General features: G+C 39.6%; 1 long non-coding RNA gene across 1 annotated transcript; it reads left to right on the top strand.

Moving 5' to 3' along the window:
• Positions 1 to 99: 99 nt before the first annotated feature.
• On the top strand, positions 100 to 23,983 carry LOC308198416. The gene is made up of 3 exons (XR_013953891.1): positions 100 to 1,283; positions 5,385 to 5,568; positions 22,689 to 23,983. It is a non-coding gene; the product is annotated as an uncharacterized lncRNA (long non-coding RNA).
• The last annotated feature ends 2,538 nt before the right edge of the window (positions 23,984 to 26,521 follow it).

The following is a 26,521-nucleotide window of genomic DNA, read 5'->3' as shown; positions in this document are numbered from 1 at the left end:
CACGGCAAGGGAGCGTGTGCAAAGTGCGAGCCCGGCCGGGAGGCGGCAGGGAGGAGGAGGAGGAGGAGGAGGAGGAGGAGGAGAAGGGCGGGAACGCGCCGCCCCCTCAGCGCCCGGCGCTCCGTCAGGGGGCGGCTGCGGGCAGCGGGGGACCCCTGGCGGGCGGCGCCGCTCCTCCAGCCGCCCTCCTGCCTCCTGCCCCGGGGGGAAGAATCCTCACGGGTCCGCCGTTGTGGGCAGGCTGCTGGCACAGGGGGGCAAAGCGGCTGGGAGGGCGCTGGCAACCGCGCCTCGGTTGTTTTCCGCTCATCTGAGGCTTGTGGTTTCGGATGCGCACACAAAGGAGGTGATGTAACGCTCATCAGTCACTTTTGAGTTTGATGTGATCAATTGCTGAAGTAACGTACCCAGAAAATAACAACGCAAGTCCCTCGGCAGAGCCCTGTCCAAAGGCAGAAGTAGGAGTTATTAGCTAATAGCTCGCTGAAGTGATCCCGCATACAGGGTTAGGAAGTTACGGCGATTTTACAGCGTTTGTGTCTGACACGGCTACATGGAGAAACCTGGCAGAGATGAGCAAGCCAAGCACATCCATTAAGGGAAGTGAGACCTGCACGGCTGAGGGTGCTCCCTGTCCAGGGAACGCGCTCTGAGGAAAGGACGGCTCCTCGGAGCACAGCGGACAAGAGGCCAAGGGAAGACAGAGCAGAGATCCCTGCAGCGTTAAAGCGTTAAGAGAACCCAACCATAAGCTGGCATTTACCTCTTTATTCCTCGTTACAGTGTGTAACAAGTAGGCCACTGCTTATGGAGATTTAGCTCTCTCAGGCCTGTCCTACACTCAGCAAGAAAGTCGCGGTTAAATCTTCGCCCATACGCTTGCTCATTCTTTTCCTATAGGAGAAGAGTGTGTGTGTGGGGGGGTGAAAGCACGAGGAGAGGCTGATTAGGACCATTAGGGCCAATTAATGCAATGCCCTGATGCTGGCATCTTGTCTTGCCTGTTTGCATCACTGAGTCACAAGTTCTGTCCACCTCCAGGATTCTGCCTGCTAATCCCCCACCACCTCTGGGTGCTGTGAGGAACCACGTGGGAGTGCTACACGGGAATTCAGGGTGTCTCCGAAGGGCACCTATGTGTTCAAGGATTAGCCAGGAAACATGCTTCCCAGGGGCTGTCGCACTCCGCCATATAACTCTGCACATGCTTCCTGAGCGTCACCACAGGTATATCTGCAGCACATCCTGTGAGGCCACATTTGGTGGTTGAAGAAGATAAATCTGTAAGTCTGTTGCGTGTGTGGGAACACTTAAACTTTGCATAAGGCTGGGACTGAGGGTCTTGGCTATACCTCTTGTTCATGGAGGTCTTTCAGCTTACTCTGAGGCCTGTCCCATTAATACAGAAAAAAACGATGTTCTGGTAGAGGTGTTCTATATATCACCTACTGACGCTGTTCTCCCGCTTGATTTTGTGTCTGAAAGTCGCGGGTATAGATATGCCATAAGTAGATAACTTTAAAAGTCCCTTGTGTGATTGTAGGCTGTGTCACAGCCTCAGATTAGCAGAGGGCTCAGTCTATGTTTAAAAGTCACATATTTATGAAGTTCTGCTTGTTAACTCTGAACTCAACACAAAAGGACAGAAGTAATCCTTAAAAAACATTGAAGGGACAATTTAAGGAACGTTTACATTATGAGACCAATTCTTTTGCACTTTTCTATACTGATTTTTGGGAAATTCTGATTATGGAACAGCAGTAGTTGATAACCTAAAATGTAAATGCACAGAATTTACCAGTGCTAACTCCAGAATTGCTTCAAGTCAGCATTTGACTCGTAACAAGAGTATAAAGTATAACAAGAGGCAAGGTATAACAATATTGCAACACATATATGTCATTGTAAAATTTAGTTTTCCTTTCCTAATAGCAAAATTATAAAATACCTATTATTAGAGAATATACAAAATATGTTTTTATATAGAAATCTCTTTCTTCTGAGGTCAACTACCTCTAACGTTCCTGCCTTGGTTCTGGTTGAAAGCCCATACGTGTCTCAGGTAGATGGGCATAGCATTACATCACTTTATACTTCTGGGATGAACAAAGCAATAAAGCACTTGGGATAGAACTAGAGAGAACCTACATTGTGATCTGCATCTCCTTCAAAGTCCTATTGTTTGGACTCTGGAAGGTCTCCATACCTTCTGTGCAGGGTTTCTTGCCTTCTTGTATAAACCCCACACATTAGCTGTTAGTTTTGCAGACACCAGGTGGGCTCTGCTGGTAGGCCAAGTGCTGTGTTATTAATGTTGAATGTGACTTCAATAGAATGAAAAAGAAGAAGAGGAGAAAGAAGAAGGAAAAACTGACTGAAGTTTGAAACAAAGAGAAAATGAAAGACCTTCCTGAAAAGCATGTTTCTCTCTTCATTGTCAAGCACAGTAGCTGTGTCCTGAGGCTTCCAACATAAGCTTGTAAAGCTTTCTGAGGTCTCCCTCAGCTTTCCTCATACAAATGCATTTACCACAAAATAACTCCAACCTCTATGCTGGAGATCAGAAAACTTGTGTGGTCTTATTCAAGAATGTATCTTGCTTTTTTTGTCTGATTGCACCTTTCTCAGGGCCTCATCTATGTTTCAGACTTTTTTTTGAAGTACAATGCAAAATAATTCTGAAGCTCTGTATTTTTTCATATTCAACACGACTAGTATTCTGATCACAAACTGAAATCTTGAAGAATCACCCTCTCTTTCATCCCTCATTCACAATTCAAGGTTGCTAAAGGATAACCTCGATTTAACTCTGATTAAATATCGAAAGAGTAGGAAATGGGAAATGTTCCTGTCCTTTGCCCACATTCAGGTAAAGCCCGTGCTTTTAAAGCAGTTAAGATTTTGCAGTTAGACTTGAGCTGTATCCTTCCCACCAAATTTTTATGGACATGAAAGAATCATATTTTTAAAGGTATTATAAACTCTGCCCATCACAAAAGACCAAACCCATTAATTATTATTTGACCCTCGCCTGTGAAGGTTTTCTTCTGTCCCTTGTTCATAAATGTAACAACTAGGTTATATGATGTTCTGTCACCAGAAAACTGATCAGTATTCCAACAGATCTTCCCATTACCACAGGCATTGTAAATATAAATTGTATTTGTACAAACATTTCCATTAACTTTGCATTAAGGCATCAAACAGGAAATAAACCATTGCTTTTAGGTACCAAAACAGACGTTTCCAATCGGTATGTAATATCTGCAAAAAGTATATTAAGCAGCTCCGTGTTTGCAGGAAAATTGAGATTTTTTTTCAGAGATCACAGTGGCATTTCAGTGCAAAGTGGCATGTAATTGAAAATATTCATAGGCACAGTCTAAATTTGATAGATCTGATTGATTCTCCGGTGTCTTGTGCTCTTCATAGTAATTAGTAAGAATGGTCATATTTTACATCCACCTTGCACAGGTTTGAATGACTTCTCAAGGTGCAAGAGATACTCTGTGTTCTCATTTGAATGCAAACTGAAATTGCACCGTGATTTATTTTAGAGACTTCATTGGACCCAGAGGAATTAAAGATTTTACTGAGCAAACAAGTCACTGGCCACTCAAGGAGATTTGCCAGAGGGACTGTGCGACAGATACACGGTCAAGGCAGAAATGGAGTAAAACTGAGAAAGAACAAAGGCGGAAAGGACACAGTAGAAAACTTGGGTGGGTTATTTGTATTGGTGTTTGCTATCAAGGCAGTCATTTAGGAAATTTTCATTCCAGTATCATCTTTGTGGAGAAATAGTCTCAAACTGAAAAAAATCAATACAAAAGTTTTTAGATTGAATTAATGAAATTAACAGTACTAGGGCTAGATGGTATTCATCCAAGTGTTTTAAAGGAATTAAGGTAGGAAATTTCTGAGCATTTATCTCTGGTACATTGCCTAAGCAGCTTCTTTTCATAATTATCAGAGGCACCAGTTTCAGAGAGCGCTGTAGTTACTCTGAAAATTGGAAATGGATGGCTTAGCCTGACTGTCTCTGATGGATTGGCTGGAAGGATGCATAGGATATATACAGATGGCATATGTATAATAGATTAATATCTATACATGATGCTCCTTCTTGGAGGTAAACAATAAGCTCCCAGGTTTGTTTGCTATTTTAAGGAGTCGGTAACCATCTCTCTGATTGGGGTGATATCTGTTCAGGTATCAGCCAACTTTTAAACAAAATCTTAAGCTAAATGCTTACTGACTTAAAGAAATTAAATTGTTATGGGATTTGTCATAGGAGGCTTAAAAAATAGGAGTAGGGAAAAAAAAAGGAAAACAAAAATAGAATTAGGAATATAGGGTCATTTGTCACTGTGGAGGGAATTTATCTTTGGAATCCCTCAGTACCTTGTTTTGTGACCTTGCTTTTTTAGCATGTTTGTAAGTGATCTGAAAAGGGAAGGAATATCGAGGTGACAACTGCAGATGATATAAAATTGCTCATGATAATAAAATCTAAAGCTGATTGCAAAATGTTGCAGAAGGATACAGTGATACTACGTGACAAGAAAATAGAACAGCAGATATAATTTAGTGTTGATATTGCTTTACATGATAAATGCAAAGTTACACAGAAAAGTGACAGCCTATATAACCAAATGGATGTTTGATGTTGCTAATCAGGAATGAGATTATGAGATTATTTTGAAGAGTCTCAGAAAATATCAGCTCATGTTCAATTGATCAAAAGAACAGAATTTGGGGAATAATTAAGAAAAGATCTGTAAACAAAATAAAACACTCCTATGTCTGTACAGATCCGTGGTACACTCAGATTTGTTTCCCCCTAGCAGTTCTCTTCCCCTACCTCAAAAAGGATACAGTAAAGCAAGAAAGGATGGTAAGAGTGATCAGAGACTTTGAATTACATCATATGAGAAGAGACTAAGCTGACTAGAGACTTGAGAAAGAGGTCATAGAGATTAAATACAACAAGATTATGAAATCACAAATCATACATACACGAATGGAGCAGAATTGTTCAGTGTTTTCGACAGCAAAAGAACCCGTGATACCCATAGAATTTTTAGTAGTGGATTTCAAGCAAACAACATGAAATTCTCGTCCAGGCAAAATACAAGTCAAATTGTAGAATCTGCAGGATTTTCTGGAGGCCCAAAATTTAAGTAGGTTCAAAAAAGTATTGCATAGTTCAAGGGTAAGAGATCCTTTAGCTGCTGCTAATTAGGTAATGACTTCAAAGAAGCCTCTAAATCTGTGACTGTTAGGAAGCTGGGAAGATGTTCCCTGGGGGGCATCATTCTGTATTTGTCCTGTCCCTTCCTCTGCCTACCAAAGTGTCTCCTCCTGTTCTTTCTTTGTGACAGGGAGCAGATGGGCCTTCATCTGGCTGAGCGCAGCTGCTGCTACATTCTTATTTGCTGACTGATCTGTGGAATCTTTTCTAAGGACTGTTTGCTTCACCTTAACAGAAACGACCTGAACAGGGCAGAATGCTTTGCCTTTACACTGAAATTCAACCTCCTCAAGGTGCAGAATGCCTCTAACTCAGTAAGTCATAACAACCTGTAGATTTGATGTCTCCTTCATGCTTTCCTCAGTTCCCATGCAGCACCTGTCTTATTTTGAATGGTGAACTGGAGCAACTTCAAAATAACGGTTGTAAAGAATATTCTGGCATTGTTACGGTGCTGTGTCCCAGCTGAACTTTTTATATATCCACACCTCTTTATCCCCAGTATAGCCCCAATAATTTGGTGCTGTAGTACTGCATCTCACAGAACTGTCTCATGTACAAATTTATTTATTTATTTTTAAACTAATGTGCACCCTTGGTGTGGTTGCAAGCAGTGTATTGGAGAGATGAATTTGGAATACAGACAATCTAATTGCATCTCTGCTGCATTATCGCTAGTGTAACCAAGGACTCTGGGTCAATGCCAAAACAAAATCATGAAACTGATTGGTTTTCAACTTTACATTATTAATTGTTTCTGCATTTCTGATGTTGTTCATATCCAAAACAAATACTAGGAGCCAAATAAACCTTAATTTTGATTCTGGTTTTACAATATGAACTAGGATGCTATTTGAGGTTTCAGAATCAGGCCTAGTACTTTAAAAGACATGTACAGGAAATGTCATATTTCCTATAAATTTCACAACCTGGGTAGTACTGTTGTACATATGTGTGGTTGTTCTTAAGTGATTTTTTTCTGTAAAATATTTTATTAACTTGTTTATATGAAACTCAAAAGGATGTACAGATTCAGAAACATACCTTAAAAGTTCACTTTTCACTAATGCTAAATGCATTACCACACAGGGGTGAAGAAAACAGATCACGTAGGCAGTCACTGAAATTGGCATCTTTTCTCTCTCAAGTGGCCAGGTGACATTTCACTTATGGGAACTGTTAAACCAGGGTGTTAAAAATAGATTTAGTTTACTTTCTATCTACTTAAAAGGGAGCTGTTGTCACTATTTTGGTAATTAAAGTTTGAAAGTGGGAGGCATTTGATTTATAGAAAACATTAAACTGGAGACTGCTTTATAAAGCCAAGAAAGAACTGATTCTAAAACTTCACAAAAAGGAAACTGTTTTCAACAATTCATGAACTGTGACAAAACAGACTCAACAGGAGATAGATGAAGCTTCTGTTATTATTAGAAACAAACTCAACTCTGAGATTTAGATCAACAGCCTTGAACACTCTTCCTGTCAGCCCCCAAAAAGAAGGAAATTTTATGTAGGGTACTGATTCACCGTAAGTCACCCCACATCTGAAATCCTGGAATATTTTTAAGCACCAGGAAATTATTTACAGTAGGTCTTGTCTGTTAATTTTGAGATGGTCAAAAAAGACAGAATTCTTGACTGGAGAACTGCCACATATGAGAGCTTACCTTTAGGGTTTCTGCTAGTAAAGTGGATCTGGTAGGTACCCTTTGCTTTAATTTGGAAATCTGAAAGGTTAAGAGTCCTGTGGTCTATGAATACCAAGCTGAGGTATATTTATGTTATTATTTGGTGTTATTAATAACGAAAACATACAGGTTGGCTAAGGTCTGGACAATACCGAGCATATACTTGCAGTTGTTGGTGCTAAATGAAAGCATTTGTGGAGTTTAGTTCCTAAATAATAACTCAGTTCTGTAGGTTATCCTAAATGGCATCTCCTTAAAGGTGATTTAAAGTTTCAGCTTGAAAATTTTCATCTGACATCAGTGAGAATCTTTTAGATGCTTGCGGTTCTCTGGAATGCTGACATTATGCGATCTGTGGTCCCACCAAGTTTGTACAACAGAGAATATAGGCACGGTCTTTCAAGCACTGCAACAGTCTTGGAGGAGTGCTCATCCACCTGGAATGTCAGTGACCTCTGAGTCTCCTCGTGCAGTTACTGGATGCTTCTGGAAATTGAAAGTCTACGCAAAGGATTCCCATTGCAAAAAGAGAAAACACACCCTTACTTTTACAGTTTTCTGAATGTGGTGCTTGACTACACAAAGTTTAGCCCAACATCAATATTCACTCAATATATTTAGAATTGACAAAATACAATGGAGTTCCTAAACTGGCTCTTGCAAGAATTTGATAAATTCTATCGAATTAAAATTGTCTTCACTACTTACTAGCAGAAATATCACATCTTCTCTGTCCTTCCATCTCTTACCTTAGGCTCCCAAGACTCGTTATTTTTATGTGTTATTACTATACTGAGGCTGAAGATCTTTTAAAAAAGGATCGTTTCTTTTTTGCAGAGTGGACTTTATGGACTTTTTTGCATAATACAGTGGACTTTATGGAAATGGATTATGCTGACTGTAAAGTATCTTAACCTTAACAGACAGACTGCTTTCTCTGAGATACTTTTATTGAACAAGGACATGTCATGCATTACAAAAAATATCTTTAAAGTGAAATTATTACGAGAAAGGAAGAATTCTGTACAAGGTCTCTTAAAATAATAAGCTACTTAATGGTAAATGCAGCCACTAGACATGCACCAAGTCATTTGACCTTATGTATATGCCAGCATAAGAGAAGTCTTGCAGTAGGGAGTCAGAAAGCAGAGGCTTCCATCCATTAAGGGAAAATATTCCTTTGTCAGATGGTCCATTTGAATAGAAAGGACTCTAGCTGGAACCTGGGAGAGTTTTTACTTAGAAATGTATTCCTTTTCTAAAAAAAAAAAGGGGGGGGGGGGCTGGAAAATAACAATAGATCTTCACTATTTCACCCAGGTCTGCTCTATAGCAATATATAGACATTGTGAGATAGACAGTTCAAAATTCAAAGCTGGAATTGGTTATGTTTGCTTTCTGCAGCTGTAAAATTCACATTATTCTGGATCACAAAAGAGTGAATTGCTACTTATTTGATAAGAGAGATGCTTTAACAGGAAAAATCTCAGGTGTGAGTATCAATTGGGACACAAGAAGTGGGGGAAGCTCTTCTTTAAGTAACAAGTCTAACTTCATCTTCCAAGAACAAGACAGTATCAAAAAAATTTCCAGTTTTCTAAAGCTTTTCTTTTCTTTGTCTGTATCCTCCAACTTTAAATCATTCAAAAAACTCAGTTTCCTTCTGTGTTCTGTCCTCAACCATCACTTCTGCTGTTGCTGGGAGCTGCCACCTTTGGAAGAAATTCTGTGTTGTAGATGGCCAATAAAACCAGTCATCAAGTGGAAGTTTTTACCTAGCTTTCTAATGTAATAAGCTCCTAGGCCATTCAGGACTTATAAATGTGATAAAAACAACTGCAGCCAGAAGGAATCTGGGAAAGCAATGCAGTGAACTTACAGCAGCTTGTCCACTGTAACGGACATTATTTCTACTTGAAAAATGTACTAGAAGATGGGAAACTTTTTTTTTTTTTTTTTCTGGATTTCAGGTATTCTGTGGATTGTCCAGATACTGAAATAAGCCTGTATCTGTATTTCTTTTTCTTACTCTTTGCCATTATTATAGAAAAATCAACAGTCACAAGCAAAATTCAGGAAGAATCTCCAAATCCAGTTCTCATGTCACTCTGGTCTTTGACCCACACCAATTCCCATGGATAGGAAGCATTTAGACATGCTTGGTTATCCCTGGAGAAACAGCCCATTGCTAAGCAGATGCAGCCCAGCTTTTGAGTTTTCTCATATGACTGAGATTCTGGAATTTTAATGTATTCCTAATCAAGTTGGGTCCCTGGCTTCAAATGACTCTCCACTCTCTGGTTTCCTTCCTTAGGCATTCTAAAATATATTTCTCATAGGCAATTTTATGTCCTTAGACGCAATATGCCTGAGAGGCATGAGACATGGAAAGACTGGGTGGCTTCATCTAAAACTGCAGAACTGAATTCTAGACAGATTTATAACTGAGATACCATTTCAGCATCACATTTCTAAACATCTTTTGTGATTTGTTGCAAGAGAAAGACCATCAGACAAAGTCTTTTGATATAGACTCCATCAGCCCAAGCTAGGGAGAGGCAACAGAGTTGCAGGTTATCACCCACTGACCCTCAGCAGCCTCACGTTTGTACATGGCAGAAGACCGAGAGATCCTTGCAAGCATTTAGATCTTAGCAAGCAGGAAAATGTGTCTATCTATGGGTTGCCTATGTAGTTTACGGAGTAGCAGGTGATTTAGGACGTTCCTGCAGTTTAAGTAAATCTGGCTAAATAATATAAAAGTTAGTAGTTTGAAGACTTGCTTTTCAAAGTCGCTAGGAATTAGAGTTGTTGACAAGTGACAAAGGCAAACATTCAATCAGGAGAGTCAGAGTTCAGAGAAATGTCATCTTTTTATGTATATAAATATTACAGGAGGTAGATTAATGAGGTATAAGATGCTAGCAGGAAAGAAAGTTTTTTGCATATACTGGTGATTTACCATTAATCATCCCCTAAAAAACATTACAGGCTGAGTATGTCAATTCAGGTAGGTGAAATGTTTACTTTGGTAACATCTAACCAGCCTGCTGAAGCTGGGGTTGATGAGTGAGGATGGTACCAATAGTGTAGGAATCACCAGAGCTATCCTGTCAGCTCAGCAGGTGGAACTGCAGATGCCTGGGGCAGGTGCAAAGCAGGGTTCAAACCACTTTTCCTTCAGAAAGACCTTGGGAAGCGACCACAGTTCTAGCCCATAGGCTTAGCTGCTTGGCTATTTTCTGGAAAGCTCCACGTTGCCCTTTCACTGTAAAGATGCTTAAAAACTGGAGTCACTTCTGAAACCACCCACGCAACTTTTAATTATCTGTTTTATACCAACATTCCTAGATTTCCCTATCACTGCAAATCCCCCCAGAAACCCTTCCGGCAAAAATGAAAACAGCTGCTAAAATAGAGACTAATTTAATGGCAAACCCTAGACCAACAATATGTACTCCTGTAAATGTAGAAGCCTGTGGATATTTCCCTTTTAGATGGGATTTTTGTTTTAAAATTACATACGTACCACTGAGAACCCAATGAACGTATTTCAAATGTTTATTTTATATTTGCTTCCCTAGAAATTATATGTACTCGTTTATGTACGTGCATATAGATGTACTCATTTATACGTGCTTATTCAAAAAAGTCAGAAACTGTTTCATTCTCCTGTTCTGTTCCTTGCATGTACGGACTTACAACAGTTATACACAGAAAAGACCAGCCAGGGCTTGTCTGTCCTGCTGCGAATGTGGAATCACCTTCTCCCACACAGTGTATTTGCTGATTATTTTTTTTAAGCTGTTTTTAAGAACTTTCCAAATTCCTACACTCTCTTCGTATCTAACTGATACTAGGGAGTCTAACAGCTGTATTTACTGTTTTCTCATTAAGTCCTTCTTTTCTTAGTTTCATGTAATTCCAGTTGTTTCCATTTACAGAACTCAAAACAATTCCTCTCCTGTATTTTTTGATCTTTCAAATGTTTTGGGAAATAACATGTTTTAGTATAAATTACAAAGCTAATAGCCTTCAGTAGGCTACTAGTTTGTCTCTGAAAGCACAGTTCTTTTTTCTTTCTCACTCTGTACTAATTACTTCTTTACTAACTGTTTTCTGGATATTCTTTCTCATTTTTCTAGTTCTGCCGGTCTTCCTTCCTGCTGATTGAGTCTAAACGCCAGCCAGGGTTAATAACTGACTCCCTTCATGGGAAAAGATGTCAGATTTGGGATTAAAATAAGGGTTCCGAAGAATGGAAAAATGACTACTCATTAACAGAAAGGAAATCTGAACTCACAGTCATCTGACTCACATCTCAATGATTTTTGTCAGAGTTACAGAGAGTTCAGATGGTTTGCTGATCTCTGTGGGACATTCTGCATAATCTGTTACAAATTATGAAGAGTAATTACAAAGTAGACTGGAAATTGCGGAAACTGAGTTTTTCCAAGTTCAACAGATTGTTGAGCAGTAGGTCCAGAAGTACTGGAATCACAGAATAATGGGATTATAGGCTTTGATTCCTTTCAATAATACATTACTGCTACTCTTTTGGATGGTCCTTTTCAGGGGAGCAATTACTGACATGCAAAATACCACCAGGAAACATGAATAAAAGCAATATCTCTATATAAACAATTGCTGTCATTAAAGGCTAGCATTCAGAGTTTACTGCAGGACAGCAAATAAATCCACATCACAAACTCCGTGACTGTTCCAAATGGCTCCTGACACATGACGCTAAAATTTGTTTTGACTTCCTCGTGAGTCACATGTGAATCTATAATCATTGGACAGCTTGCACACAAAAATTTAAGAAAGTTAATGCCACAGAATCCAGCTTCTTCTCTATTTTTTTTTCAATCTTAATTTTGAAAAACAGTTGTACTGTTAATCTGGCTTTTCAGTCTCGTTCTTTTTTGGCCAAATTAGATTTTGAGCCTATTAACTGTGACCATGTCCTGTTGAGTATCGATCATAAGGGAAGGGAATCTGTTATGCACAACCTAGGAAACTATTTAAAGGATAATAGCATCTTTTGCTTCTGGGTATAAGCTGATTGTCAAAGTGGAAAAGAAATGTTGCCCTTATGGGTACCATTGCATAATTGCTTATTACATTAGGAGGATTTGCACCTTCCTCTGAGATATAGTAAAGACAGAATAGGAAGCCTGATGGACCAGTAGTCTGATCTGCCATGACAACTCTTTGTGTTCTGGTACATGTGACCTGTCAGTGTCTATATTGAAAAGATAAAAAATGAAGCTATTGGTGAGTGAAGGCTAAGGCATGTGGAAAGAGATTTCTAAAGGAGCAGTTTTCAGCTGTTGGGATGCAGTGAGCCACCACTGCGGAGCTGAAGCAATGCGTGGCAGCCATTTACAGAGAACAATTTACCAGAACCGCTGGGGTTCTGTTATTTATTTTTATTTGCTTAGTTATACAGAAAGCACTGCTATACGAAATAAAGATAAGGCAGCTATTACAGGGAGACAAAATTTAAACTGAGAAACTGTTTGGGGTTGGAGTAATTCACAGATGAGCTGCGGTTGTGCAATTGGTAACAATTGTCTGTTCTTCGTAGAAAAACAAATTTAGAATACAGAAATATTGATTTGCATGTCCTTAATCATGTATTTCCTGAGGAAAATGCGTGTAGCTAAGTGTGAAAATTGGCCACGCAGGCAGAGTCTGGTGGACATGGTTGCTTTTCTCTGTGGAAGAACTGATAAGGGTCTGTGCAGTTGGAACACAATTGTTTGCAAAAATGTACTTGTCAGTGACTTCTCTGTTTGAAGAGCTGAGCTCTGTGGGATGCTGGATGCGGTAAGGTCCTGTCAGCTCTCAGAACAGAGTTGAGCAATGGCTCCATAGGATTTGCATCAGCTGTATCCTACTATCTGGATAAAAACATACATTTTGTGTAATAGTCTCCCCTCCAACAAAAAGCAAAAGACTCTGCATCCTTGTTTGGGTGTCTGATTTCCTACTTACACTGATAGTGTGAAGTCAAATCCAGCTCCAGCATTTCAAATTGAGCAAATTAATCGAAACAAAAGACATCACTGTTGTAGCTGATTTTACTTCAAAAGTGATCCATTTGAATTTTAAACAGAGCAAAATAAATCTAGCATCAGATACCACATTCCTTAAGGATTCACAGCTCGTGCTAACTCCTTGATTTGAGAAGGAATGAAGAGAGTCTCTTCAACCGGAAAAATAAATGCCTGAAACATGTTGTGAATACAAGGACTGATGAATAGTGAATCTTATTTAGGGCATTGCCTGCTACTCACTTTTCAGAGACCAAAGGTGTTTTAATTTGTTACAAGCGGTTTCCATCAGATACCTCCCGTCTGATGTGGCAGTCCGTTATTTCCTCTTGCATTTTAGTTGCTTTGATCAAATAGTTCATGCTACTTCCTGTCACGTCCAACCACGACTTCAGTGACTTCATAAACGCAACATGCAACCGCCTGTTCTGGGAAAGAATAAGTACTGAAATAGTGCTGAAGGAGGAGGATTTGATTTAAACTTGTTCTGGCAGATATTTGGCTTGATTAAAGAAAAAAAAATATATAGCTCTCTTCTGACATGAAGAATATTATCATATTCTTTACAAGCAAGTACATTTCAAATGATAGTAAATGAGGTGGTAATACAATATTTATTTTTAAATGGATGGCTTTACACACCATAAGTGGTGTAGGTACATGAATAATATCTAACTACTATCAAGGAATCTGACCTAATTGCTTTTATTCTTTTGAGGATTTTTCCGTCATTTAAATTTAGGGGAAAAAAAAGTCTTTTATTGTGTTATTAGGTCTTTTTATTATTCCTAATCTGTTTTATCACTTTACCACAATACAGTAAAACCGCTGTTACAGAAGTAAATGCGCATAGCATGTTATTGCCTGGATTTGGGATAACAGGATTAATTGGCTGGGGCTGAATACTGATGTAGCTTGGATTGTAGAATAATGGAATTTAATGCTTAACTCTTCCACTGAAGCTCTATACATGACCTTTGTCAAATTAGTTTGACCCTGGTCCAGCAAAAAACTTAGACACTTGGGCAGTCAGAAACTAATGTTCATACACCTGAAGTCGGGTGTTTTACGCATCCTGCTCACCACGGCGTTAATTGCACTGTGCCTCTGTTCCTCTCTTCCTCTTACCTTAGCTTTTTATAGTTTAGACAGTAGAAGCCAGAAGACCTTTCAATGTGTATAAACAATATCTAGCACAGCAGAGTTCCTGGTCCCTGTTGGTTCCAAGGAAATGCCATTACACATCCTGCTCGCTGTGCTCCCATTGACCCTCGTGGACATGTTTGCATGAATAATGTGAGCTCTGCGTAAGTATTCACACAGGAAAATGATACTGCCCTGGGAAGAATGAGTGGCTCCTCCTTTTTACTTTCCAGATACGCCTTCTTCATTGTGGTAGGTTTGATCCCTCAGTGTAGCTTTTTATTCCCTGACCTCAGTGTCAAAGAGCTTTTATTTTATTTTTTTCTTTTTTCTTTTTTATTTTTTTGGTGGGGTGGGGTAGTTAATTGTTTTCCCCAGATGTCTGATGCAACCCATGGCAATAGCAGAGGTCAAATAAAGAAACGTAGAGTTCTGTTAGAAGCCACAAGAAACAATTCCCTGAGCTGTCCACTGGGTTAAACAACTGTAAAAGTAATTTGCCCGAAGACATCTAGTGGACTGCTTTAAAAGTAAAACCAGCTACAGCAGTAGTGTCTTCTTTGTTTGCTTGTTTGTTATCCTGCCTCATTATCTCAACAAATACATTGTTTTAGTGTTTTCTTGTGTTATGGGGGTATGTGGCATTCACACTTCCATAAACCTTAAATTATCAGTTATTAAAGAATGAGTGAATATCTTGTCTGAGTATATGCTATAAAATGTTATAGATATGCTATGAAGTATTTTTGTAAATGTAAAAGTGAAGGAAAAATCAAGTAGTATAAACCTGTTTCAAGCTCTGTTAAGAGGAGAGATGGTACAAGTTGTCAATTAAATTTGACAATTTGTGTTTACAAATCTGAATTCTGTTAATGGTTTCTATTTTTTTAAACTATTTTTACTAAAAGCCTGTGTAACGCCTACATTTTGTGCGGTCATCTTCTATAGCAAGAGCTTGTCCCATTTTAAAGTACCCATTAGTAAAAATGATTAATACACATACACACATGCAGAAGCATGTGCATTTACTGTATTTATATCTGTAAAAACAGACAAAAAAATGCATGAAATTAGACTAGGTGAAAACAAGAAACAAATTCTTTATACCTCAGCAACAAGCTTGCCTTTCCGCACTCCAGTTCCATGTCCTTGTCTGGGCCCCGTTGTAGCTGGGTCTGTAACTGGACAGCTGCTTTCTCAAACCACTCTTCTCCCTTCTGCAGAGGGAAGCTCCCTTGCATAAATTGGTTCCACTGGTGCTGTGAGGCAGCTGAGCACTGTGCCAGGTGGGTAGGGACAGGGGAGTGCTGCTGGGGGGGGCTGTGCCGAAGTAAGCATGCTGCAGGGAAAGGTGGGGAAAGTGAGCGAGTCTTCCTACAGCTGGGTTTGAGCAGCAGAGTGTGAATACTCCTCCACAGACTGCTGTACGTCTGCGTCATGAATGCTTTTGCTTTAAACAAAAACAGTTCTAAATGGAGGAAGAAAATGGATTGAAACACCTGCTTTCAAACTTAATGCTTCACGGAAAGTTTTGAGAAGAAAATCCTTCCTATTCTTTTTTTGAGATTGTGTATCAAGTAGACTTGAAAGCATAAGCTCTCCTAACTTCATTAAAAAACATTTTATAGGCAGAGTTTCTTGTGTAAAAAATAATGGATTTAAGCTTGTGAAAACATATTTTTAAGTGCCTGAACTGAGTAATCTATAGAAATAAATGCTACAAGACAGAGTAAAGAAGAAAAGTAAAAAATAGGAAAAAAACGAAGTAGCGGGAAGACTGCATCATTCTCCCCAGACTGCACTATGCCGATAGGTACCTTGCTCAGAGATGACAGCAACAAGCCCTCTGCCTCTATGTCTTCTAGGCTCTATGTATAAAGATGTACGTGCCAGAATATGACTTACTATGGTAATTTTATTTTAAAAATCCATCTTCTGCTAATGAATCAGTTATACTAAAAGATAACACTGATGCAGGTTATATTTCCAGTCTTACAGTCTAGACCAAACCCTTAATTGCTGCTTATTTGGGATCCCTGGTTTGTTCCCTTACTACTCAGCCGTCTGGCATTAACTAAGATATGAAACAACTTCCTGAGCTCCTGGGGGTTCTCTAAAATCATATTACTGCCATTAGCTCCTTCTAACTGAGCAGCCTTGTCGGCCAGACAAAAATAAATAAATAAATAACATTTTAAAAAAAGTATTCTTTATCTAGTGAAAGATTCCCCCAAGCCATGATAAATCTGGGAAGTACTGCTGGACCAGCGTGGCACTATTCCGTGCGGGTTAATGGTTTCATTAGGCCCCGCATCCATGGACTGCCATGTCCCTGCTGGTCATTATCTGTCTTGGTTTTGTAAGCCAAGCAATGTCTCTTCCAAATATAGAAGATTAAATTTTGCTTGACAGCCACAATTTGTTTTGCTTTCTATGTTTCTGAGACTCATCCTGACCATTGTGAATCTTCCAAAATGTACTTTTGATTTATAAAAACTCTTTGATTAATTAACCCTTGACAAACTGTCCTGTTTTTCCTTTACATGCTGGCAGCGCTGATGTGCTGTCCTTGAAGGCATACGCAGCATACAAATTAGTATGACAACTGCTCTGGAAAGCAAGATTCTTTTAGCCAAATGAAAGCAAATGGAGTTCCTTCTCTTTGCAGTTTGAGAGCTTTGGTTGTAGATTTGGAAGTGTGCTGGGTCGGGCTGTGACACGGTTAATTTTCTTCATAGCAGCCCATATGGTGAAACCATCATTTTTGTCATTTGGGTTCTGGCATTGTCTTCTGGAAAAAGCAGTATTACTGTATAATAAGAAAATAATAATAAATTGTTGCCAACCAGGAAGAAGCTTGAGCAAATGCACAGTATATTTATGTACCTCTTACATACCATTGAAGCTTACCTTTTAGATAATTTTAGAACTGGTATTAATGTAAGAATTATAAATACACTTTAGGAATGGCTTGAAGGAGTACAATTAGTATTAAAGGGAGGTTATGCTAAAGGAAGAAATATAATTCTGGAGAAGGAATAATAAGAAAGCTCCTCAGTTGAGGTGGCAACCACTTTTATTTCAGATTTTTGCTAAGAACTGAAGGATAAAGTGATTTCCCAAGGATGGAAAAGATTGCGCTCCCCAAAGAGACTTACAAACGGTTGAGAAGAGCTATCTTACCTTGCTTGTAGAAATGGGTTTCAATTTAGTGTTGCAGAGTGCAAAGTCCTAATTTAGGCAGATAAGACAAAAATGTCTGCTACGAACCGAGAGGTTACCTGTTCACAGTGACAGCAGCTGAGGAGACTCCAGTAATAGTAGCCATATGACTGAGCTCTTCCCAGCGAGTTTTGGGGATATTCTTCAATCAGTTTATGAAGGGGACCGTGTGCCATAGCTGGCTGATAGCAGGGACTGAATTTGTTAATTTGGGAAGTCCATTCTAGTATCTTGTCATGGGTATTGATAGTTTCTTCCGGCTGCCAGGAGCAGGTGAGCACACCGTATCAGCTGTAGGGAAGGTATTTGTACTGTCTCACAGAGCGCTGTCGCGCCGTCAGCGTTTTATCTGTAATGAAACCACTCATCACTCACCAATCCTAGAAATGGCAATTGTAATTGTTGTAACTCGACGTTCAATTTTTCACTGCTGGGAAGTGAGCCGCACCTTTAGAACTTGGCATTTGGAAACTTTTAGCCTAATCAACGGGCTTAAATAAAAGAGTCTGAGACACACAGAGGGAGGAGATGCGAGGTCCGTGTTACCCAGAAGGTACCTGCAACTTTTCCATGAAGTGTTTCAGTCACAGGTTTCCTTGGAAGGTGCAGTCCATCTTAGAAAGCACAAGACAAGCGCACCGTGCCTGAGGAACTTTATTTATTTATTTATTTATTTTTATGTAGTAGGCTCTTCCCTGTAGCACCACTGCTTAGTAATTTCCTGAAAGCGCCATACACACAAGTATAGAGAGGCATTAACCTAAAAATGCTTAAAAATCCAAGGTGACTAAACACAAATGCTCTTGACTTCCTGCATTACATCTGTGTACGAAGTTCAGTTATTTTTGCTGAATGCCTTTAAGAGGGCAGTCGATGCTACACATTTTCAGCATGAGAGCGAGCGTTGCGGAACGGGCAGCGTGTCTGGGCTAAGGTCATAGCCAAGTAGCACTTTGAATATCTTTAGAAATGATCTGCTCTTCAGCTGTATGGAGGAATCAGGGAATACTTAGGAGTGACTAGGCAAGCAAATGGTGTTTGTCGTCTCAGTTCTTTCTCTCCATAAATTTAGGAAGGCAGATTTTTAATAGAACCTTTTCCTCTTCTATTAAGATGCTTGTAAAAGATAGAGTTTGTGTCTGAGAAATACAGGAGGTGGTGTCTTTGCATGTCCTTGTCATGGGAATCTGCAATTTCTCATCTGCTGGCTTTCCCCACCAGGCAATTGCCTACGATGAAAGCAAATTCTTCTGCTGTTATATGAAGTCAGACATATGGATGTCAATGAGTCATCCACTGGGGTAACTTGCTTATTAGGTTAAGCTGCTAGTGCCTGCTTTTCTTGAGTGAACAGAGAAGGTTTTTGTTTGTTTGTTTGTTTTAAAAGAAGTAGTTTAGTTTAAATAAGTGGTGTACTTTTGCAAGGGGTGATAGATTGGTTAACAGATATGTAGACAAGGTGAGGCTATTAAAAGTACAGGCTTCATCATAAAATAACAAAATATTATCAGTGGCCGTAGCCATGAAACACAATGGTGAACAGACAGAAAGATTGACTTGTAAACAGGTCTTTGGGAGGTCATAACTCAAGTTACATATATTATTCATGTAGTAATAAAGCCTGGAATCTCCATTTGGAGATAAATATTTCATTGTGCAAAGCACTGTGCAGGTAAAACACATTCTCCTTCCCAACCACCTTTTAATCTAATGAGGAAATAAATGCAACAAAGAAACAATGGGATCTCATCAGAAAAATGAGCAATTTTAAATCATTGCAAATTTAAATCATTGTTTCTGAGGACAACATGGTAGCTTTGGAATTTTAATTTGTGCACATTAGGATTTCTTATTTCCCGTCGATGAGATACGTCTTTGTTTTACAGAAAGTAAATGTACCTTAAAGGATGGGCAGGTGCAAGCATGTTGGGAGTTTTTATGTAGGCCATCTGCAGAATTCCTGTTCCTTTGAGTTTAGATTTGTTAGAGAACCAAAATCCCCATCTATTGGCTTTTATTTCATTCAATATTTAGAATTCATTTAGATGGGTTATCTTTCTTTTTGAATCTTTTTTCTATCAGAGAGCAGGTAACACGGGGAGATGTGCAGTGACCCTGCAGAGTCTGATTCACTCGCTCATATCACGACCTCTCAATGACTCGCATGGATATTCGGCTAAGAACTGCCACTGAGATAATCTGGCAGCCAAATAATTTAATCCTTGTCATTCATTTTGTGGCCTGCTGGATGTTAAAAGGACAGGGAAAAATAAGAATGAAAGGAGATAAAAGCTCTCTTGTTTGTTGCTTGCTTTTATTCCCCTTCAGCTGCTGTTGTAAGTATCTTATTATTCAGCCTAGGCAGTGGGGACTTGTAATTTAGGACACATGACAGTGGAAGATGGATAATCTACATGAGAAGCACAGGCCATCACCGAGTGTACATTCTATCTGTGCTAAATAATACAGGAAAAATTACAAAGAAGCAGACTACCATTTCAGTTTTGCCTCAAGTTTTTCCCAGGGAAGGCACGTCAATAACCTCATCTTTCAACTCACCATCTCTTTCTGTTAGTACACCTTAATAGCCTCGGGGCGTAATTTGAAATTATCAAAGCTACTAAAACACAGAAGCAACGTCCTCCCTTTCACCAGCCTGTGGGCATAGATCAGGTGAGTTACTTAAATGTTTTCATTTGAGTAAACAAGCCTGCAGTTCTGCTATCCTCTGTTAGTAATGGTGGTTTGAGAAGCATGAATTCAGCTCCCAGTGCAGTGTGGTATTAAGGCATTCCTTCTATTGATGGTTTAGGAGGCAGGGATTACTTGGGCAGGAAAATGAACTCTCTTCTTAATTGCTGCACTTAGTGTTTCTCTGGGGCACTTATTACACTAGAAAGTACGAACCATAATCCAGGAAATACATAATCCAGGAAATACAGGGATATAAATAAATCCTTGGAGAAAAGTTTTGCTGCTGTTGTCTGCAAATGGCATTATTATCCATAAATGGAGGCAGCAGATGGAGAATGCATGGATGAAATACTCTGCGGTTATTTAGTTTTAGTGCCATTTATACCTATCTTTTCCCAGTCGCTGTCGTGATAATTGCAAGAAGCTACTGTGAATGAATCAGCAGTTACTAGGTAGGTCTGGATGTGACCAGGGTCAGAAGCAGTGTTAAATATGGATCATTTTCCTAAAACAAGACACCAAGAGAGTTGTTGTGACACAGCCCAGCAGGCAGCTCAGCACCACCCAGCCGCTCACTCACTCTCCCCAGGTGGGATGGGGAAGAGAGTCGGAAAGGTAAAAGGGCGAGAGCTCATGGGGCGAGATACAGACGGTTGGTAAGGCAAAAGCTGCGTGCGCAAGCAATGCAAAACAAGGAGCCCATTCACTGCATCCCATCAGCAGCCACATTCAGCCACCCCCAGGAACTCATTACATGGAATGGTTTCTTGGGAAGACAAACGCCCTCACTCCAAACAACCCTCCATTCCTCCTTCTTTACCCCAGTGTTATCACTGAGCATGACGCCCCATGGCGTGGGACGTCCCTTTGGGCAGCCTGGGCCAGCTGTCCTGGCTGTGTCCCCTCCCAGCCCCTGGGACACCCCCAGCCCCAGCTGGCAGGGCAGCACCAGGAGCTGAGCAGTCCTTGGCTCTGGGTGAGCCCTGCTCTGCAGCTACTGAAACATTGCTGTGTTATCACTGCTATTTTCATCAAAAATTCAAAATGCAGCATTGCGTGAGCCTCTACGAAGAAAATTATCTCTGTTCCAGCCCAAACCATAACAGTAGCTGATAAAAGGGCATGACAGTAATTACTCAAATGCTGTGGTAACTCTCTAAGTTTCCATTTAAAGAGCTCTTGCTTCCATTTGTATGATACATAGCTAGCAGTTGTTAATCAGCTTTTCCAGGCAAGTATTTTTCTGCTTTTCACTTTTTCTTTTTTTTTTTCCAATCAGGAAGAGGTATAACCACATGCGTCCAAGAAGTTTATTTTGCTGTGCTGATGGCTCCTATGATGCTGCAAATTTTTTGATTTATCAAAGCATCTCTGGCCTCAGCACATGTGGGCTGCTGTCACTGATTGGCTGCATGAAGTATACTGGGGTGATAACATCAGATGTTTTCTTGTTGCTTCTCATTTGGAGGCAGAGCTCATGTGTACTTACAAATGTCCTGTAATATTTACACCTACTCAACTGTAAAAGTTGTTTTCAGCTACGTCAGAAATGCTGCTTTAAGTGAGATTGGCACAATGCCTTTTGGATACAATCTTTTGAAACTACTTCCAGTTTTTTTTTTTCTTCTGTAACAAACAAAAAACAGCAAAACAATTTCCAAGACCATCTGTTGACTACAGAAATGAGCTTAGTAACAGTAATGTTTTTTCTGCCACATGTCCTGGAACTAGAAAATGCTTAAACTCCTTTTCCTTTTCCTTTTCCTTTTCCTTTTCCTTTTCCTTTTCCTTTTCCTTTTCCTTTTCCTTTTCCTTTTCCTTTTCCTTTTCCTTTTCCTTTTCCTTTTCCTTTTCCTTTTCCTTTTCCTTTTCCTTTTCCTTTTCCTTTTCCTTTTCCTTTTCCTTTTCCTTTTCCTTTTCCTTTTCCTTTCCCTTTCCCTTTTCCTTTTCCTTTTCCTTTTCCTTTTCCTTTTCCTTTTCCTTTTCCTTTTCCTTTTCCTTTTCCTTTTCCCTTTCCCTTCCCTTTCCCTTTCCCTTTCCCTTTCCCTTTCCCTTTCCCTTTCCCTTTCCCTTTCCCTTTCCCTTTTCTTTTCCCTTTCCCTTTCCCTTTTCTTTCTCTATTTCTTTCTCTATTTCTTTTTCTTTCTCTTTTTCCCTTTTTCTCTTTTTCTCTTTTTCTCTTTTTTTTCTCTTTTTCTCTTTTTCTATTTCTATTTTTCTTTTTTTTTTCCTCTTCCCCTTCTCTCCTTTTCCTTTTCTCTCTTCCCCTTTATCTTCCTTTTCTAATGTCAAGTGAAATCTAATACCTGTATTTTGGTTTTGAACACATGGGCACTTCTGAGAATCATTTTAGCTGTGTCTCAAAAAGGACATAGAGGTTGGAAAAGGGGGCAATGGGGACAAGGTGGGAAAGAGCAAGATTACAGTGTCACTATTCTGGTCTGTGAAAATCTCATCACTGACAATTTCTTGTCTGCCTCTCTCCTGGTAAATGTCACTGTGCAGACAGTGAGCAGACAGCATGCATAGTAGTTTATTTTGAGTTAATGGGCTGGTGGAACTTGAAACTGTGCACAATGATTAAGAAAGTTTTTTTCATTTTCTTCTCACCATTTTTCTTCACAGAAGCATCAATTATTCATGGCTCAGTCACACCTTGGGAAAAGAAGAAGAGAAATGTACTCAGTTTATGGGAAGCTCCTATATGCAACTGCCAGGAACAAGAAGTGAAATGAAAAAGAATACAATGCCTATTTGCAAAAAATGTATCTTGGTGTACCTTTTGTATCACAATGACTGTAGCTCCATGTAGAATTGATTTACACAATGCATTTGAAAAGGAAACCCGGGAGAGTAGGTAGACGTTTTTTGGGCCAAATGTCACAAAACACTGTTGATAAGAGACTTGGAAAAAAATTCTATAGACATCATGCCATCCTGAAGGCAATAAAATATCAATGAGGATACTGCAGTAGAAACCATTGCTTGAGAGGAAAAAGAATCTTTCATTCAAAACCCACAAGATCTCTTCACCATTAAAATTCAGCACACTTTCAGAAAACAGACTGAAGGAGGAATCAAATAGAGTTTTATGACTTTATAACTTTTACCTGTCTTTTTAAGCTCTCAATTATTGCTCACTCTTCAAAGACAGTCTATGGCATTACCGAATATCAAAGAAGCAGTCTGAAAAAAGTAAGCTTTGAGAACCAATTATGAGAAAGCACTAGTAACGAAAGACAAAAAGCAACAAAATGCGTTTATCAGCTTATCAAGCCTCTAAGAATTGATTCAGAGAGGAGCAGCATACCTTCACAATGTTCCTGATGTTAAATCACCCGTCAGAAGTCCTTGGGGAACACCTGTGTAACTAAAATCAATACATACGTCCAAGAAAGACATCTGTGGCTCAAGTTGTCAGAAAACAGTGTACCCATATTGCTACGTCTTCGTAATAAGTTGGGGTAAGTAATCCCTGGCTGCATACCTTGGAGTTCCAGGTTGCCCCTGACCACTTTGGTCTCTGAATAATATGTAATTTACCCAGCACAAAATGTCTCTGAATGGATGGCATGGTATCGTCCTGTTTCTCCCTTTTTCAGGACCAAAATTCTGCTTGGGAAATTAATGTGGGATATGAGTTTACTGTCAGGTTTTAATCATTTCATTTTTGTGTATGGGCTATACTGTAGACTTCTAAGGAAAATGTATTTCCTTCCCCGCTCACTCCCAGCTTAGTTGCCCCATGCTGTACAAGTGTTTGTGTCTGGGAAGCAGGGAATGGTCAGTGTGAATTGTTCTTGTCATGGGTGGACTTATTTAAAGGTAAGCTTGCCTTGCCGTCTTCTGTAAGGATACCTGGACTCTGAAATTATCTAATCTCCTTCACAGTATTCAAAGCTAGGTCCTTCTGGCTAACACTGTTCTATCCTTAGCTCTTACGTGTGTCACTCTGACCTGTGAATTCAGTGTTGTAAGTCAGCCAAGTGTAATACCTTTAGAAGAAAGTTGTTAATAGTAAGAGGAGCGAGGTCAGAGTACGTTTGCATGTACACGTGTGTGTTGTGGGAGACATGAATCAAAGAAATTAAGTGATACCCAGTCCCCTCTCATGACAAACAAGCTCATCATGACTCAGGAGCTATTTCCAGTCCTTTCCATATTCGTAGATTGGGTGGCAGCTGCGTATTATTATTATCTTTTGTAAAAACAAACATTGGCATAAGATTATATATTTATCACTGACACATTAACAACAATTGTAGCAGCATCTTACTCAGGGGTATGTAGCAGCTTCTGTTGGAAAGTCGGTATATGCAGTTTGCTGCAGAGATTTCCTGCAATGTGGCAAGGCAGGGAGGATCAGCTGCTGGAATGGTGTCTAGAAGGAGGAGTCTACACCTCTTACAGACATCTCCCCTTCTCCCCTTGGCTTTTTTTTTTCTTTTTTTTTTTTCTTTTTTTCTGCTTTGCTCCACTTGTAATTGTTAAGTGCTAGACTGTAGTCGTAATAGGAGGCTGCTACACAAAGACCTGAATTTGAGTGATTCACTGCAGATTTACTAAGAAGTTCTTGTGGAAGCCATGTACATCCTGAAGCTATAGACCGACGTAGATAATAATAGTTGTTGTTAATTAAAAATAAGAATGTAAGGCACAAATAAATATTTCCATTTGGAATCCTGACTGGAAAGCTAAAAATATGAAAAAGAGAAGATATTCTTTGCTTTTCACCTACCAACAGGACAAAATTTATTTTTTATGTTAGACTCTCAACTAATTTAGACAATTGTGTGGGTTTTTTTTTTTGTTTGTTTGTTTACTTTATTAGTATTCTCCAGATATTTCTAAGCCTTTCAACAACGGGTTTAATTGCAGGTAAGTTTCTATAAAAGCTCTGCATGTTATAAACAGCAAGTTCAGGCCCTGGTCAGATGAAAAATACAAAGCCCTCCATCTCTTTTAAATTCGTACAATTTGATGTACATAGTCAGCCCTAATCCTTCACTGTGTGCACGTGTCTGCACAGACACGCTGCGTGTTCGCAGATCGTGTGCTGTTACATCTATCACCTTCCATCGCAGCAGGGCTGAACCCACAGGGATAAGCTCTGCTACTTGTAACAACTCCGGTCTTTTTTAAACGGTATGGTAAAAGATTTGAAAAGTTTGGTCTTTAGACCAATAAACGAAGAAATAAAAATTCTCTTTCCTTCTCCCCCCCCCCCCCCCCCCCCCCCCCCGTCTGTCTCTTTCCAATGGTTTATATTCAGATGGGAACCGTAAGTGATCCCTCCCTTCTGCCCTCAGGTTACCCTGAGAGAACAAGTATTCGTTTTCTTATGTTTTGACACCACATGTAACCCTTCCTTACAGATTCTTGTTTACCTCTTCCTCTGCTTAATAGATGGCAAGAGTTTTCATTCCACCAAATCACAGTGAAGTTTACTGGCACAATGACAGTGAGCCCTACATTTTCCAAGATCGGTAGCTCTCAGGCAAACTTGCCAGCTAAACTACTTCAGGCTTGGCAACCCTGAGAATCCGAGCAGACAGTTTTTCCAGACATCTCAGGATTTGCATTGGGAAGCTTGAGAGCCCAGTTCTAAGTAGCCAGTAACACAATGCTACTGGCAGCAGATAGCATATTTCATATCTGAAATGTGTTTTGTATTATTTCTTAAACAAATTTACTGCCAAATATCCATCCTTGAAAACTCTTGATTTTAGTCTCAGTGGACTGCAATTGTGTTTCAGAAAACAAATTCATCCTAAAAGTTTGTGGATAACAGAACCTTTCTTTTTCAACCTGCTCTGTTTTTTGCTTTGGGAGGAAATACAGCTGCACTGCTTAGGTCTTAAAAACTCCCATTAGTAAATCAGTTGCATCCTCCAAACTAACCATAGATTTCTTTCTGTAGATATTTAATTAAATGCTTGTGATTTTTTTTCCAGTGCCCTAACATGCTTACCTTTAAACAATCTAATTGATTTAGTTCCAGGGGACCAAATGCTGATCAGTGACCCCATGAAAGTTGTCCCATTATGATCCCTCTGTCTTACAATCTGAAGGTTTCTTCTGTAGACAGTTACGTGCTCCTTCTCTACTCTCCCCTCAACAATGAGCACTGCCTACTCACAGTGGGATTGAAAACTGTCACACTTTTTTTTCCCTAACTCAAGCATCATTGGTGATTCTACTGAAAATATGTAAAGCAAAACAGAATTTAGCTTGCTGTGCTAGCCCTGAAGATCTGATGAATGTTGCTGGCAAAAAGGTAGGACTCTGGTCCTAAAGGGAACTGTTCACAAGCTTCTGTGGAGGGACAGCGCTGAAGAGTGGAATTCTGCTTACCGTACAAGGCTGCATGGGGTGTTGTGACATACAGTTCAGAAGAACAAGTGTTTTAGTCTGCCAGTTTTCCTTAGCTGTCAGTCAGACTTCCTGTACAATCTGTG

Source organism: Anser brachyrhynchus (assembly GCF_964034855.1).
Source record: "Anser brachyrhynchus genome assembly, chromosome: 7".
In the NCBI taxonomy this organism is placed as follows: Eukaryota; Metazoa; Chordata; class Aves; order Anseriformes; family Anatidae; genus Anser; species Anser brachyrhynchus.
This window is presented reverse-complemented; position numbering and strand designations above follow the sequence as displayed.